The sequence below is a fragment of the Microcaecilia unicolor genome, chromosome 1, assembly GCF_901765095.1.
Source record: "Microcaecilia unicolor chromosome 1, aMicUni1.1, whole genome shotgun sequence".
In the NCBI taxonomy this organism is placed as follows: domain Eukaryota; kingdom Metazoa; phylum Chordata; class Amphibia; order Gymnophiona; family Siphonopidae; genus Microcaecilia; species Microcaecilia unicolor.
In genome coordinates, this window is record NC_044031.1 from 745,655,560 (window position 1) to 745,674,527 (window position 18,968).

General features: G+C 43.9%; 1 protein-coding gene across 1 annotated transcript in view; it reads right to left on the bottom strand.

Moving 5' to 3' along the window:
* Window positions 1-16,719, bottom strand: part of AKAP13 (A-kinase anchoring protein 13) — a 642,893-nt gene extending 626,174 nt beyond the window's left edge. The window contains exon 1 of the mRNA XM_030189716.1: window positions 16,649-16,719. The gene's annotated coding sequence lies outside the window, so the exon portion shown is untranslated. The remainder of the gene's footprint in view (window positions 1-16,648) is intronic.
* Between the last annotated feature and the right edge of the window lie 2,249 nt (window positions 16,720-18,968).

The window sequence follows — 18,968 nt, forward strand, 5'->3', positions numbered from 1 at the left end:
TTTGGTAGAGTGCTCGGAAAGAAAGGGGCGGATTTTACGGATGTTGTAAAGAAAGAAACAACAGGTCTTGGCAATCTGCTGGATATGAGCAGAGAAGGAGAGAGAAGAGTCAAAGATGACCCCAAGGTTTCGAGCTGAGGAGACAGGGAGAATGAGAGAGCCATCAACAGAAATAGAAAACGGGGGGAGCAGGGAGGTGGGTTTGGGAGGGAAAATGAGAAGCTCGGTTTTGGTCATATTTAATTTCAGGTGGCGTTGAGACATCCAGACAGCAATACCCGACGTGGCCACGTTTCGCCCTCAGGCTGCGTCAGGGGTACAAATGCATATCAGTTCAGTTGGAAGTAGCAGATAAGTGGTTTGTACCCCTGACGCAGCCTGAGGGCGAAACGTGGCCACGTCGGGTATTGTTCCAATAAATGCATTTGATTCCACTGCCATGTGAAATATACAGACACCAGATAAACACTTGGGCTGGGGGGGGGGGGGAGGGAAGAAAGGATCAGGCTGGTTTTCTCAATAACAGAAAGACTACTGCTATTGCTTTGCAAGAAATCATGAACACAGAAGGCTACATGTCTACAGGACCAAAGAAAACTAAGATCCATCAAGCCTAGTATCATGTTTCCTACAGTGACCAATCCAGGTCATAGGTGCTGGCAAGATCCCCCCAAAATAGCAAGATTCCATGCTACTTACTACCAAAGATAAGCAGGTCTTTTCCCAAGAGTGGAGAAGTGGCCTAGTGGTTAGGGTGGTGAACTTTGGTCCTGGAGAACTGAGGAACTGAGTTCGATTCCCACTTCAGGCAGCTCCTTGTGACTCTGGGCAAGTCACTTAACCCTCCATTGCCCCATGTAAGCCACATTGAGCCTGCCATGAGTGGGAAAGCGCAGGGTACAAATGTAACAAAAATAAAATAGATACTATTGGAGATTCTACATGGAATGTTGCTACTATTGGAGATTCTGGAGATTCTACATGGAATGTTGCTATTCCACTAGCAACATTTCATGTAGAAGGCTGCGCAGGCTTCTGTTTCTGTGAGTCTGACGTCCTGCACGTACGTGCAGGATGTCAGACTCACAGAAGCAGAAGCCTGCGCGGCCACATTGGTGATCTGCAAGGGCCGACTTCTAGTGGAATAGCAACATTCCATGTAGAATCTCAAACAGTAGCAACAGTGAAGGAGTGGCCTAGTGGTTAGAGTGGTGGACTTTGGTCCTGGAGAACTGAGGAACTTAGTTCGATTCCCACTTCAGGCACAGGCAGCTCCTTGTGACTCTGGGCAACCTGCCATGAGTGGGAAAGCGCGGGGTACAAATGTAACAAAAATAAATAAATAAAAATTCTAACAACAATTTATGGATGATTCTTTCAGGAACTCATCCAGACTTTTTTTTTTTTTTTTACCCCAACTACACTAAGTGCTTTTATCATATCCAAAAGATACTAATTTCAGTTATTGTTTCTCTCTCAAATCCAAATATAATCAAGAACACAAAAAACGTCATTGTGAGTGGAAGAATAGCCTAATGGTTATAGCAGCAGACTGGTAAACAAGAATGCCACTGATGCTCCTTGTTTAACATCCTACTGCCTCCCGTAGAAACCTTTGCAAGTCCTTTCAGGGACAAGAAAGCATCTATTGTAACTAAATTTAACTTGCCTTGAGCTGCTAGTGAAGAAAAAAAACAAGCTAAATCCAAATCGCTTCCCTTCATAAGCCCCATTCGAGATAAGCAAGATTACTAGTTTTATCAGTATCACGGAAGTAAAGATGAAATTCTTTTTTTAACAGAAAAGTGTCAAAATAAACCTCATCTCTTTCAAGACAAAAAAAACATATTCAGTATTAAAACTGTATTAGATGCATTGTTAAAAGTACTCAACAAATCTTAAACTCGACTTTGTTACATATTTCAAGCAGTTTATCCTCCGGATTTGAACAGCTTTGCATCACAAACTGGCAATTTGTGCCAAGTTGAACCCATGTACCATCAGCAGCACCAGCACCCTACGAGATGTTCATACAAGTGTTCCAAAACTCATGAGGGCCATGCTGCCCTCAAAATATTTATGTATATACTAGTAAAAAAGGCCCGTTTCTGCCTGAAATGAAACGGGCGCTAGCAAGGGTGCCCCCCTCGCTCCGTTGCTGTCTCCCTCTCTGTCCTCCGAGTCCCACGCCCTCCTTTCGTCCCCTCCGAGTTCGAGGCCGTCCTCCCTCTCCTCTCCCACTCCCCTGTAACTCACCACTTTGTCGAACGACGACCACGATTGTGGCGGGGCCATTTGTGGAGGGGTGGTTGGAGGGTAGCTCGCACGTTTTTAGTCGGTGGTGACTGTGGGGTTCGTCGAACGACAACCGCGATTGTGGCGGGGCCATTTGTGGAGGGGTGGTTGGAGGGTAGCTCGCACGTTTTTAGTCGGTGGTGACTGTGGGGTTCGTCGAACGACAACCGCGATTGTGGCGGGGCCATTTGTGGAGGGGTGGTTGGAGGGTAGCTGGCACATTTTTAGTCGGTGGTCACTGTGGGGTTGATCGGTTGAAGCCATCTATCTCTGGCCATGTCTCCGCCCTCGACGTCATAACGTTTGACGTGAGGGCGGGGCTAGGAGACATGGGCAGAGAGAGATGGCTTCGGTTGGGCACATCCTCGGCCGCTTTTGTTTGTTAGGCAGTCTGCAGCGATTCGTTGGAAGGGGAGGAGTAGGTACTCCTCCCCGTTTGTTCATTTTCGTTGTTTTGTAATTGTTCCGCCCTCGACGTCATCACGTCTGACGCGAGGGCGGGGCATGGAGACATGGTGAGTGTTGTGGCTTCACCACCATGAACTTACGAACCGGTGTCTGAGTGGCTGCAGTGACGTCAGTGTCTTCAGAACGTTGAAGGTGAGTTTTATTATAGTATACATATATATATATATATACTAGTAAAAAAGGCCCGTTTCTGGAACGAATGAAACGGGCGCTAGCAAGGTTTTCCTGGGAGTGTGTATGTTTGAGAGAGAGAGCCAGAGTGAATGTGCGGGTGTGTGACAGAATGAGACTGTCTGTGTGACAGTGTGTGTGTGAGAATGAGAGTGTGTGACAGGGCCCCCTCCCCTGTTCCTAATGCCCCTCACCCCGTTCCCTCCCCTCCTTTTCCTCCTCCTTTTCACACTTTGGGTTCCTTAAGGCTTTCAAAAGTCTATGTACCCCCATGGCCCTAACGCCCAGTATCCGGATACCCCACCGCTTTCCTCCTGACCCCTCCCCCAAGATGTAATACTTTCACGTCCTTCATTTTTTTAAAAAAAAGTGTCCTATCTACCCTGTGTACAAATGCCCGGCATTCAGATTGTGTTCCTCTCATAAATTTTCATTTCTTTCATTCATTCAGAACTTGCCCCCCCCCCCCCCCCCCCCCCACCGAACACTTTTGTTCCTTCAGTCTTTTAAAACTGTCCTATGTACCCTGTGTGCTAATGGCCAGCATTGAGATTGTTTTCCTGTCCCAAATGTTCATGTCTTTCAGTCCTTCAGAACTCCCCCCCCCCCCCTTCTCCAGTTTAACACTTTCATTTCCTTCAGTCTTTTAAAACTCTCCTATCTACCCTGTGTCCTAATGGCCAGAATTCAGATTGTTTTCCTTTCCCAAATGTTCATGTCTTTCAGTCCTTCAGAACTCCCCTCCTCCCCCCATTTAACACTTTCGGTTCCTTCAGTCTTTCAAAACGCTCCTATCAACCCTGTGTCCTAATGGCCAGCACTCAGATTGTTTTGCTTTGCCAAATTGTCTGTCACTGATGTCACTGAGGTCAGTGCGTGCCTGCCTAGCAGACCACTTCCGGCAGGCACGGTCCCAAGCACATCCTGTTGGAGGTGAGAATTATTATATAGGATATAGATATATAGATATATTCACACACACACTTCAAAATAATAGCTGTAATTTATTTTAAAAAATAGCTAAAAGTATAAAGATCAGCGATACATAAAATTTTCAAATTTCAAATTTATTGGTATTTTCTTGGTACGCCTGTAAATACCAATAAATACCATCTAGGCAGCTTACAGTCTAATAAAAGAATAGAGATAGTGATCTTCATGTGATAGACAGCATTGGAAGGGAGGGCAGAACTACTATAAAAATAGGAAAGATAGGGAGTACAAGCGAAAGATAAGCTTCAGTGTCTTCCAGGCCTGTGAAATATATGAATAGGTTAGCCGAAGGCATCATTAAAAAAGAATGCTTTAAGATAATTTTTACCATCTTCTAAAATATAAGAACAATTAGTAAGCACCAGTCATGAGGAGTAAGACCATGGCAATGCACTGGACCATCTTCTACCCTTTTCCTAGTTTTACCACAAACACTAGGCATTTAAACACCTTCCAGCTGTTTATACACTGCTGGTTTAAATTTCTCAGTTCCAGACTTGACTTCCTACTAGATAAATTTTTTCCCCTAAAGCAATTTCCGGAGACATTCTTCACATGAGTACAGGAAGAACAGCTCTCAGTTAAAAAAAAATAAATATATATATATATATAGGGCAATCAAGGGACAAGTATCTTCATTACACTTAATTGGTCAATCCTAATTCTTGTTATTCCCTCTCATAGTTCACCTTTTCACACTTGTGAATCACATCATTATGACCTTCATTCAGTTATGTTCTGCTTTAATCCTAAGGCAAACTATCTGGAACCTTAGAGCTTGTCCTATCTGCCTCCAAATATCAGCCTTGAAAGAAGAGATCAACAAACTCAAGAAGGAATTAACTACAATTAAAGAAGCGTCCAGGATTACTCATGTCCCAGCTAATTTACCACCACCACTGCCTCAGAGAATGAAACATCAGAGGAATATATGTGTCACAGTAGGCTCTGGTAGACTAAGATCTGTGACACAGAAACACTCGCCCTTCCAAGCTCTGCCCCTGTCAAATCTTTTGCAGCGTTGCATCATTATGATGGCGAAAAAAGAAGTACTGTGGTAGAACCAGAGGCAATGAAAGTAGCACAACCCAAGAAATATCCCCCAAATAATGATAGAATGGTGAAAAGCATAAAATTATTACTGCTCGGAGACTCCATTATCAGAGGCATTAACTTAGGAGCACAGTTCAGGGGTTCCAACGTAGTGAAAATGTCTTCCAGGATCTTCAGCTACAAGATGTACAGACCAAATACTGAAAGTGATCCGAGAAGAGACTGAGGCTTCAAACGCTGATGTAATTCACCTGGGGACAAATGACATGGCCTACAATAGCAAGTTTACAGCACAGAGAGCGTTCCAGAAGCTTGGGGAGGGACTGAAATCTTTGGTTCGGACTGTGGCTTAAGTAATTCCTACGTTGGGGACCGGAGAGGAAAGAGTACGCAAAACAGAGGAATTCAATAAGTGGCTTGAGTCTTGGTGTAAAGAAGAAGGTTTTAGATACATAGGAGAATGGGGTAATACGTGGAAAAATAGTAGGCTGTATAATGATGGGCTACATCTTTCTATGATGGGAAAAAGGATCCTTGGGGAGAAATTCAGACAGTATGTTTCTAGACATTTAAACTAGAGGGTGGGGGGTGACAAAAGGAAACAGGGGATTTCAGAAAGTTACCCCCAGAATAAACATGATGGCAGAGGGAAAGGTCATGTAAATATAAAAAACCACCCAAATTCACTAAGCACATGGAAAGCTATGTGCACAAATGCTCATAGTCTAAGTAAAAAGGTTCAAGATTTGCAAGCCCTGATGTTTGAAGAAAACTTGGATATTGCTGCTATTACGGAGACGTGGTTCAACGATTCTCATAAATGGGATGTGACCGTACCGGGCTATAATCTTTTTAAGAAGGATAGAGAGGGCCGACGAGGTGGAGGAGTGGCTCTGTATGTGAGAGAATATCAGAGCGGCTGAAATGCTGGGAACCTGAGGAAAAGAAGCTTTATGGATCATCCTGGAAAGAGAAGACGAAACCTGTATCCACACGGGGGTTATCTACTGACCTCCTGCGCAAATGGAGAAGTTAGACAAGGATCTGACAGAAGGTATTCAAAAGATTGGTATGAAAGGGGAGCTGCTCCTGTTGGGAGATTTCAATTTGTCTGACGTGGATTGGAACGTCCCATCTGCGGAATCGGAAAGAAGTAGGGAGATTGTGGATGCCTGTCAAAGTGCCTTGCTCAGACAAAAGGTGACGGAACCCACGAGGGAAGGGTCAAAGCTGGATCTAGTGCTCATGAATGGAGGTAGTGGTACGATCTACAATGGAGGAATGGAGGTACAATCTACAAATAGCTGACGACAGCACTGATGTTGAGATATGCGCCTACACGCAGGCAACAACAGCTGATGATGAAACAGATGAAGAAATGAGCAGCGAGGCACATGCTGACGAAATTCAACAACCTCCTTCTGTCACTTTTGCAAGAGTGCTGGAGAGTCTCAACACCGTGCGGGCCTATCTGGAGGCCACTGGATGTAGTGCTGAAAGTTTTTACCGTCTGGCAGATGTAGCCTATGGAACTCACAGACAAAATAGTGTACAGAGGACTATAACCGATTACTTCAAGTAAGCCTAACGTCAGTTAATGGAGACTGTATACTGTACATATAATCAACAATACTGTACATATGTTTATCAGATGTCAAGCTTCTTTGGGTCACAACGGTTAAGTGCACACTCCGGTTAACTGCATGCATTTCTTCAGTCCCAGACCCTTGCACTTAAGTGGATTTAACTGTATTTGCATGTGAAAAATCAATATTATATAGACTGCACAAAACCCATTGACTGTGAATTAAATGTTTTCTCTCTGTTGACAATGCAGTGTATTATTCTATTTAAAAGCTTTACAGTGACCTACATCTCTGTGCACGATCTCATTGTCAGATTCAAGAATATAATTGTAGTTTAAGAAAAAAGTGGAGCCAGTCAATGACGGTCGGAACCAGATAATTTATTTATTGTACTTAAAGGCTGAAAACAAGAGTCACCCGACACAGCTATGTTTCGGCACACTATGTGCCTGCCTCAGGGGTGGCTATTTGTTGTTGAAAAATGTCAGATGTTAAGGAATGAAGAGAAAAACTGGTTCAGTATTCAATAATTTCGTTGTCAGCAACTTGCACAAAAATCAGTGAGTGAAAATGCATTCGGAGGAGTGGCCTAGTGGTTAGGGTGGTGGACTTTGGTCCTGGGGAAGTGAGGAACTGAGTTTGATTCCCAATTCAGGTACAGGCAGCTCCTTGTGACTCTGGGCAAGTCACTTAACCCTCCATTGCCCCATGTAAGCCGCATTGAGCCTGCCATGAGTGGGAAAGCGCGGGGTAACAAAAATAAAAAAATTAAAAAAAATGTTTCACCCAGCTCTGGGCTGCATCAGGGGCTCATTAACTCTTAATAAATACATAAAAACAAGTTAGTAAATACAACCAATGACAGTAGCACCTTAGGGAGTTCCGATATAGATATATAATTTTAAAAACTGGGGCGTATTTTCAAAGCACTTAAGATTTTATTTATTTTTATTACATTTGTACCCCGCACTTTCCCTCTCATGGCAGGCTCAATGCGTCTTACATATTGTATACAGGTACTTATTTGTAACTGGGGCAATGGAGGGTTAAGTGACTTGCCCAGAGTCACAAGGAGCTGTGCCTGAGGTGGGAATCGAACTCAGTTCCTCAGTTCCCCAGGACCAGAGTCCACCACCCTAACCACTAGGCCACTATGTTCCAAAAGGCTGGAAACAGTAAATAAGGGATATGTTACTGAATGTTTGTTATATTGATCATAATGAACTTCTTCATCCTACTCAATTCGGTTGTAGAAGAAACTACATTATGGGGACAGTGATTGGTATGCTTGTAGCTCAGGGCAAATGGCTGCTCAGTAAAGGGCAATGCACTGTTTTACAATTTCACTCATCCAGCACGTTCGATCTGGTACGCTGGCAGATTCTAACCACTATTTGTTCCCATTGTGGGACTCAAGCTAACGTTCTTTCTTGGTTACAAGGTTTTTTTGATGACAAGATGGTATATGATTTAAAAAGATGGCATTCTATCTGAAAAATGGAAGGCATTAAGTGGGGTCCCTCAAGGATCATGACTTTCTCTGATATTAATCTATTAATGAGATCACTAGGTATGGTGTTAGATAAATCTCAAGTTATGCATTTTATTTACCCAGACGATATCACCATCTTCCCATTATGCTTGTCATCTTGGACCGAAACACTGTCTTGTATATAACTATGTATGTCTCTGATTCCTGGATTTTCAATAAGTACATAAGTATTGCCATACTAGGAAAGACCAAAGGTCCATCGAGCCCAGCATCCTGTTTCCATCAGTGGCCAATCCAGGTCACAAATACCCGGCAAGATCACAAAAATGTACAAAACATTTTATACTGCTTATCCCAGAAATAGTGGATTTTCCCCAAGTCCATTTAATAACGGTCTATGGACTTTTCCTTTAGGAAGCCGTCCAAACCTTTTTTAAACTCCGCTAAGCTAACCGCCTTTACCACATTCTGTGGCAACGAATTCCAGAGTTTAATTACATGTTGAATGAAGAAAACTTTTCTCTGATTCATTTTAAATTTGCTACATTGTAGCTTCATCGCATGCCCCCTAGTCCTAGTATTTTTGGAAAGTGTGAACAGACGCTTCACATCTACCCGTTCAACTCCACTCATTATTTTATAGACCTCTATCATATCTCCCCTCAGCCGCCTTTTCTCCAAGCTGAAGAGCCCTAGCCGCTCATCTGAAACTCAGCAAAGGAAAAAAACTAAGTTTCTCTGGATAGGCTCAGATTAAAATGAAAGATTTACATCTAGGTTTGTAAATTGATGGAAATGAGCTTACATTAGATCTGCAGCCAAAAATACTAGGGGGTTAAACTGGATAATTTGCTATCAATGCAACCTTATGTTTCAACGATTTTGAGGAAAGCTTTTATCATCTTGAAACTCAGAGGTATTAAGAAATACTTTGCAATTGATACTTTTAGATTAATTATACAAGAGCTTGCATCGGTCAGATTTGACTACTGCAATTTGGTTTTAATTGGTTGCTGAGATGGTTAGATCATTTGCAAGTTATGCAAAATATGCATGCTATGACTCAGTGAAGAAATTTATTTGAAACTACATTAGTTGCCAATTAAAGAGCGTATCAAATTTAAAGTGTGTATAATGATATTTAAGATCTTGTCAGCAACAGCTCCATTATATATGACTAGCCGTTAAGCCCGTTAAAACGGGCGAGATTTCCAGCTACCCTCCTCGCCGCCGCTCCCTCCTCCGTGCCGGGCCCCCTGCACTGACCTGACAGCGCCTCTCACCTCCGTGTGAAAGCTCTGCTGCTGCCTGCAGCGCTTCCACACGGAGGTGAAAGGCGGCGGCACTGTCAGGCCAGTGCAGGAGGCCCGATACGGAGGGGGGCGGGAGCGGCAGCGGGGATGGGGGGGAGGGTGGAGGCTGGTGCGCGCGATGTTCTTTTCCAGGCTCCAGCTCCAGCAGCCGACTCCGTTTCCCTCTCTGTTCCGCCCTCTGACGTCATCACGTCTTGACACGAGGGCGGGACAGAGAGGGAAGTCTCTACTGCGCATTTGCAGGTGAGTCGGTCATTTGCCATTTATATGTTTGATGGATTTAGTTAAAGTCCTTCACAGACCTTATACACAATCAATTTATTCTTCAATTTTCCAGTGCTGCAGCTCTAAAATCGATCACTTTTCTGAGTCACTTTACTGTCAGATTGCCTCACTGTGGTATTCACTTCCTTTGGCCTTGCACTATTGCCCACGTTATGTATTGCATAAAAGAATCTGAAAACATTTTTTTGTTTCCACGAACTGAGTCATAAATGCTATATTGGTCAATATATATTGAATTTGTTATTTTAATTCCTAGAATGTATGACCTGGTTTTTTAGCCTTTGTAACCCACCTTAAACTGACAAGGGGATAACGCGGGATACAAGACATATTGTAACATAACAATGAATGGAGTGAGTGAGTTGGAAGGGAACTAGAAGAACATTTTCCAGATGCTTATGAATGAAGGCTGATGGTGAAAGATGCCAGCTCTGGGTGATTAACCAAGAAGCCCAAAACAAGAAGGAATGAGGAGGAGAAAGTGACCAGACCTCCTCCATCCCTCCCAAAAAGTATAAGTATATTTTTATGTGTGTGTGTGTATATATACAGTGGGGGAAATAAGTATTTGATCCCTTGCTGATTTTGTAAGTTTGCCCACTGACAAAGACATGAGCAGCCCATAATTGAAGGGTAGGTTATTGGTAACAGTGAGAGATAGCACATCACAAATTAAATCCGGAAAATCACATTGTGGAAAGTATATGAATTTATTTGCATTCTGCAGAGGGAAATAAGTATTTGATCCCCCACCAACCAGTAAGAGATCTGGCCCCTACAGACCAGGTAGATGCTGCAAATCAACTCGTTACCTGCATGACAGACAGCTGTCGGCAATGGTCACCTGTATGAAAGACACCTGTCCACAGACTCAGTGAATCAGTCAGACTCTAACCTCTACAAAATGGCCAAGAGCAAGGAGCTAAGGATGTCAGGGACAAGATCATACACCTGCACAAGGCTGGAATGGGCTACAAAACCATCAGTAAGACGCTGGGCGAGAAGGAGACAACTGTTGGTGCCATAGTAAGAAAATGGAAGAAGTACAAAATGACTGTCAATCGACAAAGATCTGGGGCTCCACGCAAAATCTCACCTCGTGGGGTATCCTTGATCATGAGGAAGGTTAGAAATCAGCCTACAACTACAAGGGGGGAACTTGTCAATGATCTCAAGGCAGCTGGGACCACTGTCACCACGAAAACCATTGGTAACACATTACGACATAACGGATTGCAATCCTGCAGTGCCCGCAAGGTCCCCCTGCTCCGGAAGGCACATGTGACGGCCCGTCTGAAGTTTGCCAGTGAACACCTGGATGATGCCGAGAGTGATTGGGAGAAGGTGCTGTGGTCAGATGAGACAAAAATTGAGCTCTTTGGCATGAACTCAACTCGCCGTGTTTGGAGGAAGAGAAATGCTGCCTATGACCCAAAGAACACCGTCCCCACTGTCAAGCATGGAGGTGGAAATGTTATGTTTTGGGGGTGTTTCTCTGCTAAGGGCACAGGACTACTTCACCGCATCAATGGGAGAATGGATGGGGCCATGTACCGTACAATTCTGAGTGACAACCTCCTTCCCTCCGCCAGGGCCTTAAAAATGGGTCGTGGCTGGGTCTTCCAGCACGACAATGACCCAAAACATACAGCCAAGGCAACAAAGGAGTGGCTCAGGAAGAAGCACATTAGGGTCATGGAGTGGCCTAGCCAGTCACCAGACCTTAATCCCATTGAAAACTTATGGAGGGAGCTGAAGCTGCGAGTTGCCAAGCGACAGCCCAGAACTCTTAATGATTTAGAGATGATCTGCAAAGAGGAGTGGACCAAAATTCCTCCTGACATGTGTGCAAACCTCATCATCAACTACAGAAGACGTCTGACCGCTGTGCTTGCCAACAAGGGTTTTGCCACCAAGTATTAGGTCTTGTTTGCCAGAGGGATTAAATACTTATTTCCCTCTGCAGAATGCAAATAAATTCATATACTTTCCACAATGTGATTTTCCGGATTTAATTTGTGATGTGCTATCTCTCACTGTTACCAATAACCTACCCTTCAATTATGGGCTGCTCATGTCTTTGTCAGTGGGCAAACTTACAAAATCAGCAAGGGATCAAATACTTATTTCCCCCACTGTATATATATATATATATATATATATATATATATATATATATATATATAAATATACATACAGACACATATATATATATATACACACACAGAGTGTTTCAATATTAATTTCTTTATGAATTTATATTTCTTCTTTTAAATAGTAAATTCTATGCGTTTATATTGTTTCTAAACCATTCCTAAAACATATACTACCAGAAGTGCAGTACGGGTTTTCACTTACTGTACATTAAGAAAAAGTACCACACTGCAAGTGCACAGCCTGTGCAGTAAATGAAGTGGTGGGGGTGGGGGGGTGCATTCCCTGCATTTACTAAACTGAGAAGAGGAATACTGCACAGCTCTGCATTACGCGTGCCTGGCACTGCAGATAACACTGAGTGGCCCTTACAGAAATACAGTGGTGCTTCCCCCCCCCCCCCCCCACATACACACCCATTTCCCCTTCCCATCATCCAATTTCCCTGACATCCTAATCCCCATCCTGTCACCACCTTGATCCGTCCTCTCCTCCCCCCCCCCCCACTACAACCATACCAATTTTATTCCTCTGCCTCCCCATGACATTGCTTTTGACTCGTAACCACTTGTAACCACTCGCCTCCACCTACCCTCCTCTCTTCCTTCCCGTTCACATTAATTGATTTGATTTGCTTACTTTATTTATTTTTTGTCTATTAGATTGTAAGCTCTTTGAGCAGGGACTGTCTTTCTTCTATGTTTGTGCAGCGCTGCGTACGCCTTGTAGCGCTATAGAAATGCTAAATAGTAGTAGTAGTAATACCCCTCTGATCTTCCTAACCCCAACTCCCCCCAAACGACAGGTCAATAGGCCCCTCCTACTACCCAAATCCCTGCCCACATTCCTTTCAGAACTCTCTCCCACGCCCACCCCAGGCCTTACCCAGAGGTGATCTTTGGTGATAAAGTGGAGCCAGGTAGGAGCGGTTCCCCTCTGCTCCTGCCCATCAAGCTAAAAACAAAAATGGCCTCCGTGACCCCTAGCAGTAGTCTCATGGTGCTACTAACTGAAGATCTGTTTACTACACATATGAAGTGTCTCTCCATTACATTTTCACCTACCAACAGAACCAAAGTACAAGAGAGAGGTCATTTTATAAAATCAAATTTCATACACACATAATCAGCCTCTTATAACATACCGATTGGCGTAAAAGTACACATTTTGGTACGATTACACATTATTTTGCTGGTAGGTGTGTATACAGAGGCAGGATTTGTTTGGAGCATGCGCAAAACATGTATGCCAGTAGATTATAAAATACAGTAATCTACATGTGTACTTACATACAGGCATGGATATTTACAGCTGCTCTGCAACGTAGGCACGATTTCTGCCATTTGCACTGTATATTTTTTTTAAATGTTGGGGTTTCTTAGCTGTAAAATTTAATAAAGGGGCCCCATTTACTAAAGGGTACTAACATCTGCTGTTAACATGGCTTAGCGCTCAAAAGTGGCATGGGCTAACGGCAAAATTAGTGCGCCTGTGTGTGTACAGACATTCCCAACATACTGGTTATTCAGTCACATGCTAACACTGGAATTCACACATGGCCGATAGGCACCTGTTTTTGATGTGTTTTTCCAGCAGCTATTCCTAATTTCCATGTAAGTATCTTTTCTAGTGTTCTTTAGGAAACTGCAAGCCTGCCTCTACTAAACCAACAAGAAAGCCTAATTCCCTATTGTAGCACTTCCCAAAATAGGGTCACGCATGCTACATTTGGAGTCATGACCTAGGCAGGCACTACAGTGGCCGGTTCAAATCCCACTGCTGCTGCTTGTGATCTTGGGCAAGTCACTTAACCCTCCATTGCCTCAGGTACAAACTTAGATTGTGAGCCCTCCTGGGACTGAGAAATATCCAGAGTACCTGAATGTAACTCACCTTGAGCTACTACTGGAAAAGGTGTGAGCAAAACCTAAACAAACAGGAGGAGTGGCCTAGTGGTTAGGGTGGTGGACTTTGGTCCTGGGGAACTGAGGAACTGAGTTCGATTCCCACTTCAGGCACAGGCAGCTCCTTGTGACTCTGGGCAAGTCACTTAACCCTCCATTGCCCCATGTAAGCCGCATTGAGCCTGCCATGAGTGGGAAAGCGCGGGGTACAAATGTAACAAAAATTTAAAAAAAATTAAAATGTCTAACTATTCACTTAAAATAACAATATGACCTGTTTATACAATTCTAAATTTGCTTTCTATTTTCAATAAAAATTCTTCATCATTCACATTTTCCTCATTCATTTACTCTCATGCCAGTACAGTATTGTAACAATTGTATCAAATATTAAGTATACACTGAGTAACAGAAAATAATACACAGTATCACTTCAGAGCAGGGTGGAGACATTCTTATCTCTTAAAAGTCAGCAAACACTTTCAAAGCAATTTTATTCACAATGGAAGTTTTAACTCTGTGGTTCAAACTAGTCTAGGTAAAAGACGGATTTAATGTATTTCACCTTAAATGGAATCTGCAGAGGATCTGGCTTTTACCTTCTACTCTGGCCTGGATAAAGGCTGGATTCCGCCAGTTGTGCATGCTACGGTGGACAAGGGGAGGATGCTCAAAAGTCACCACTTATGTAAACAGCCACCGCTGAACTTACCAATCGTGGAACAGCAATCCATACTCAAAGGAAAGCAAATGCAAATAAGGTATGCAGAAAGTCTACATGCACTTGTTAGCAGTGAAAGGGCATAGCACGTGTGCAGAATGGTCTCACAGTAAGCGGGAATGTTCTGCGCATGTCCAACAAAATAAAATCACAATAAAAAAAAATCACAATTTCACTGGTAGTACGTGATTTTTCACATACTTCCTGTGTGCATCTTATGTTAGTACTCACTTCCTGGTTTGTTTTTTTTTTGGTCAACAACAACAACAAAAGGAACGGTAACAATGGTAACTGATGTCATATGTGTTCATGAGGATTACATAGTGAAAGAGACAACAAAACAGCAGATACAAAACGGAAGAATGTTCAAAAATTTATTGATGATGTCAAATACCAGACTTATTGCCCGACACAGGCCGTGTTTCGCCCAAGAAGGGCTGTGTCAGGGGCAAAAAATCTCAGAAATATCATTCGTCGTAATAAATGTTATTCACATGAACCTTGAAATGCTAGGGGCAGAATAATGAGTTCTTGAAAAAACAGCAGGAAAGATATACTAATGACGATCATCACATGCCTTTCCTCCACCATTTCAAGGTTCATGTGAAACACGGCCTGTGTCGGGCAATAAGTCTGGTAACATAGTAACAGTAAATGACGGCAAATAAAGACCTGTGCGATCCGGCAGATAAAGACTTGTACAGTCCATCCAGTCTGCCCAACAGGATAAACTCATTTTACATGGTATGTGATACTTTACAGCCGAGTTTGATTTGTTGTTTATTGTTCCACAATACTGCTACATGTTAAAGACATACAATACATGCACGTGGTGCATTTTGCCAAAGACAATACACAGGTCTGAGTTCCCACATACATGGATACTATTAAAAATGCAAGCACACCACTTTCCGATGGGTGGAACACATACGCATAAATACAGACAGACGGCTTATTTCTCACACGCGTGCATGCAGATACTATTAAAAAATGTTATCAGACTGCTCCACCGAGAAGTCCCCATGACCATTCCGTGTGAGGCACAGAAAGGAGGACCTACCATTACAAGCAGGTCCTCCTTTCTGTGCAAACGAAATGCTCATTTTAATACAAATGAGCTCATTTTCACAGATTTGCATAGCGTTTTTATTCATTGCTTTCCATGAACGGTAAAAGCAGCACCGAGCCCCTTTGTGGATTAGGCGCGCAATAATTTGCGCGCTAAACTGGCCAAAATCAGTCTAAAAATTAAACGTTGCGATCTGAGCATCTCCCTCTTGGAGAGCTGGGAGGATCTGCTGGGTGACCGCTCTAGCGCTTTTAAAGTGGGGAAACTATAGGATGCAGAGGATCCTTTTCTGCGCTCAGTGAGATCCATCGCTTTCCATATTAAAGGCACACATTTGCTTATTTCCGATCTGACGAAGAAGGGCAACCTTCGAAAGCTAACCAAGAAATGTATCAAGTTATGTCCTATACAAAAGGTATCATCTTATTTTCTTTTCCATGTTTTATTTTGTTTGATTTCTATTGATAACCACATTAAAGGCCAATGCAGCTGCGACCCTGCGGATTCAACTGAAATGCCAGGAGCCAGAAACCAGATCTTCTGATACTTTAAAGCCACTAGGAGGCTGGATCCTCTGCATCCTATATACCTTCCGCTTGAAAAGCCGCTGGAGTATTCGCCAGGAGGGACGTAGCCTGTAGCAACTCTGAAGACACAGAATCCAGGAGACTAAAATGATCTCAAGAGTCGGTTATACTATACGAGGTCTCTTTCTCTGCCATATACTCCAGACTCACACTTAACCAAAGCTTTTTTTTTTCCCTCGCCGCGTTTACCAGTTAACACACACACATGTATCTTTCAACAGCAAGCTACACTTTCCACACTAATTTCAAGATCTTTCCAAATGTTTGGGGTTTTTTTCAACCCTTACCACATTCAGACCCCCCTACACACATCCTCTCTCTCTTTTACGATACCTCGCAACTGACAACAAGTTGCAAAACAAAAAAGTCTGGCAAGAAACACCTACTCGCACGCTTTTCACTGCTCTCACACACACCAAGCATCCCCCTCTTCGCACAGTAGCGCTCCTCCTCTCTTCCCCCCTCCCCTCGCGCGCGCGCGCTCTCTCCCCCCAGCACCTCCCCCCCCCCCCCTTTTCCACTATCCGTCACACTCGCCGCCACCCGGCGCGTCCTACCTTCAAATTCGCCTTTGAGAGCCGTCGGCAGCAATTTCATACAGGTCGGGTCGCCTTCTTCAACCGGCCGCGAAACTTTCCTTCAACTACAGCGCCCGGCCCCGCCCCCTCCGACGCCACTTCTTTCACTCGGCGACGGGCCACCTCCCGCCCTACCGGAAGCAGGAAGTTGTGACGCAAGGGGGAGGGCGGGACGTCGAAGCGGGAAGCTCTCTGCGGTGGTTGGTAGGGCGGGTGATTTGAAAGAAGTCTGAAGGGAGAGTGGGTGTGGACTAACTTGGAGAGAGAGAACGCCAGGGCAGGGACCGGCTGGGAGCCGAATCGTTTGTGGGTTCTCGAACGCCTGCTTCTTCCGGTTTTCCTCACCGCATGTTCAACATATTGAATACAACATACAAAGTGAATTACTACTACTACTTAACATTTCTAGAGCGCTACTAGGGTTACGCAGCGCTGTACAAATTAACAATTAAGGACGGTCCCTGCTCGGAAGAGCTTACAATCTAAAGGACTGTGGTAGCCGTGTTAGTCCACTCTTAAGGTTATCAATAGAAATCAAACAAATAAAACATGGAAAAGAAAATAAGATGATACCTTTTTTATTAACAAGGATCTGGGGTTCCTAGCCCATTATAAACCATAAAGCTGTATGTCTCTGTTGATCACCCTCCCCTCACCTATCCACACCCATCCTGTTAGAATATCAATGATATGCTTTGATGTCCCCATGCATACCTCCTACCCACCCCCATCCTCCCACCCTGTCAGACTGTCGTGGTAATGCTTGAATGTTTTCACTTATATACACTGTCAGCTAGCACATTTGCTTATTTCCGATCTGACGAAGAAGGGCAACCTTCAAAAGCTAATCAAGAAATGTATTAAGTTATGTCCAATAAAAAAGGTATCATCTTATTTTCTTTTCCATGTTTTATTTTGTTTGATTTCTATTGATAATCTAAAGGACGAAATGTCAAGTTGGGGTAGTTAAGATTTCCTGAGAAGAGGTGTAGTGATTAGGTGCCGAAAGCGACATTGAAGAGGTGGGCTTTGAGCATTGATTTGAAGATGGGTAGGGAGGGGGCACGGCGTATGGGCTCAGGGAGTTTGTTCTAGGCATGGGGTGAGCCGAGACAGAAGGGGCGGAGCCTGAAGTTGGAGGTGGTGGAGAAGGGTACTGAAAGGAGGGATTTGTCTTGAGAGCGGAGGTTACGGGTAGGGACGTAAGGGGAGATGAGGGTAGAGAGGTAAGGAGGGGGCCGCAGATCGAGTGCATTTGTAGGTGAGTAGGAGAAGCTTGAACTGTATGCGGTATCTGATTGGGAGCCAGTGGAGTGACTTGAGGAGAGGGGTGATATGAGTATATCGGTTAAGGCGGAAGATAAGACGTGCGGCAGAGTTCTGGATGGACTGAAGGAGGGATAGATGGCTACGTGGGAGGCCGGTCAGGAGTAGGTTGCAGTAGTCAAGGCGAGAGGTGATGAGAGTTCGGGTGGTGTGCTCGGAGAGGAAGGGGTGAATTTTACTAATGTTATAGAGGAAGCGACAGGTCTTGGCTATCTGCTGGATATGCGCAGAAAAGGAGAGGGAGGAGTCGAAGATGAATTATTATTATTATTATTTGTATAGCGCTACCAGACGCACGCAGCGCTGAACACCTGACACAGAGTGACAGCCCCTGCTCAATAGAGCTTACAATCTAAAATACAGACAGACAAGACAAAAAGGGGCGAGAGGCAAATGAGAAGTGGCTAGGGGCCAAAAGCAGTGGTGAAAAAGGTGGGTTTTCAGCATAGATTTGAAAACAGGTAGAGATGAAGCTAGAATGGGTTTGTCTGCACTACCGCAGCTTGATAAAAGAGGCCCTAAAGACGTTGGTACATCGGGTTGACTGCCACCTCGTTGACGCAGAGCTACCAAGTTACCCCATTCCAAGAGGGAGACTTTTTGGCCGGTCCTAGTTTTAAGCTTGTAGCCCAAAGAATTTACAAGTCCAGCAAATTAAGTCTTGTCAACTGAGGATGCTGTTTTGTGGGCACAATTTGTTGTGCGTTTCTACATTTTGCCTCATAGGGTATACAGTGGGTGATAAATGTAGCCAGTGGTGATTATCTTGGCCACGTGTTTTGGACTTGACCCCCCCCCCCCCCCACCTTATTCATGACTTTTGTACTAAGATAAATGGACATGTTTCTGAGATGTGGAAAATTGGGTGGTTTCTGTCATCTTGTCAATTGTTTGTATTTTTGCTTTGGGACCAGCCACTTCCCGGACTGAGTTGATGGGCAAAAAGATTAGCTTGTAGTGTTGGCTGTCAGCA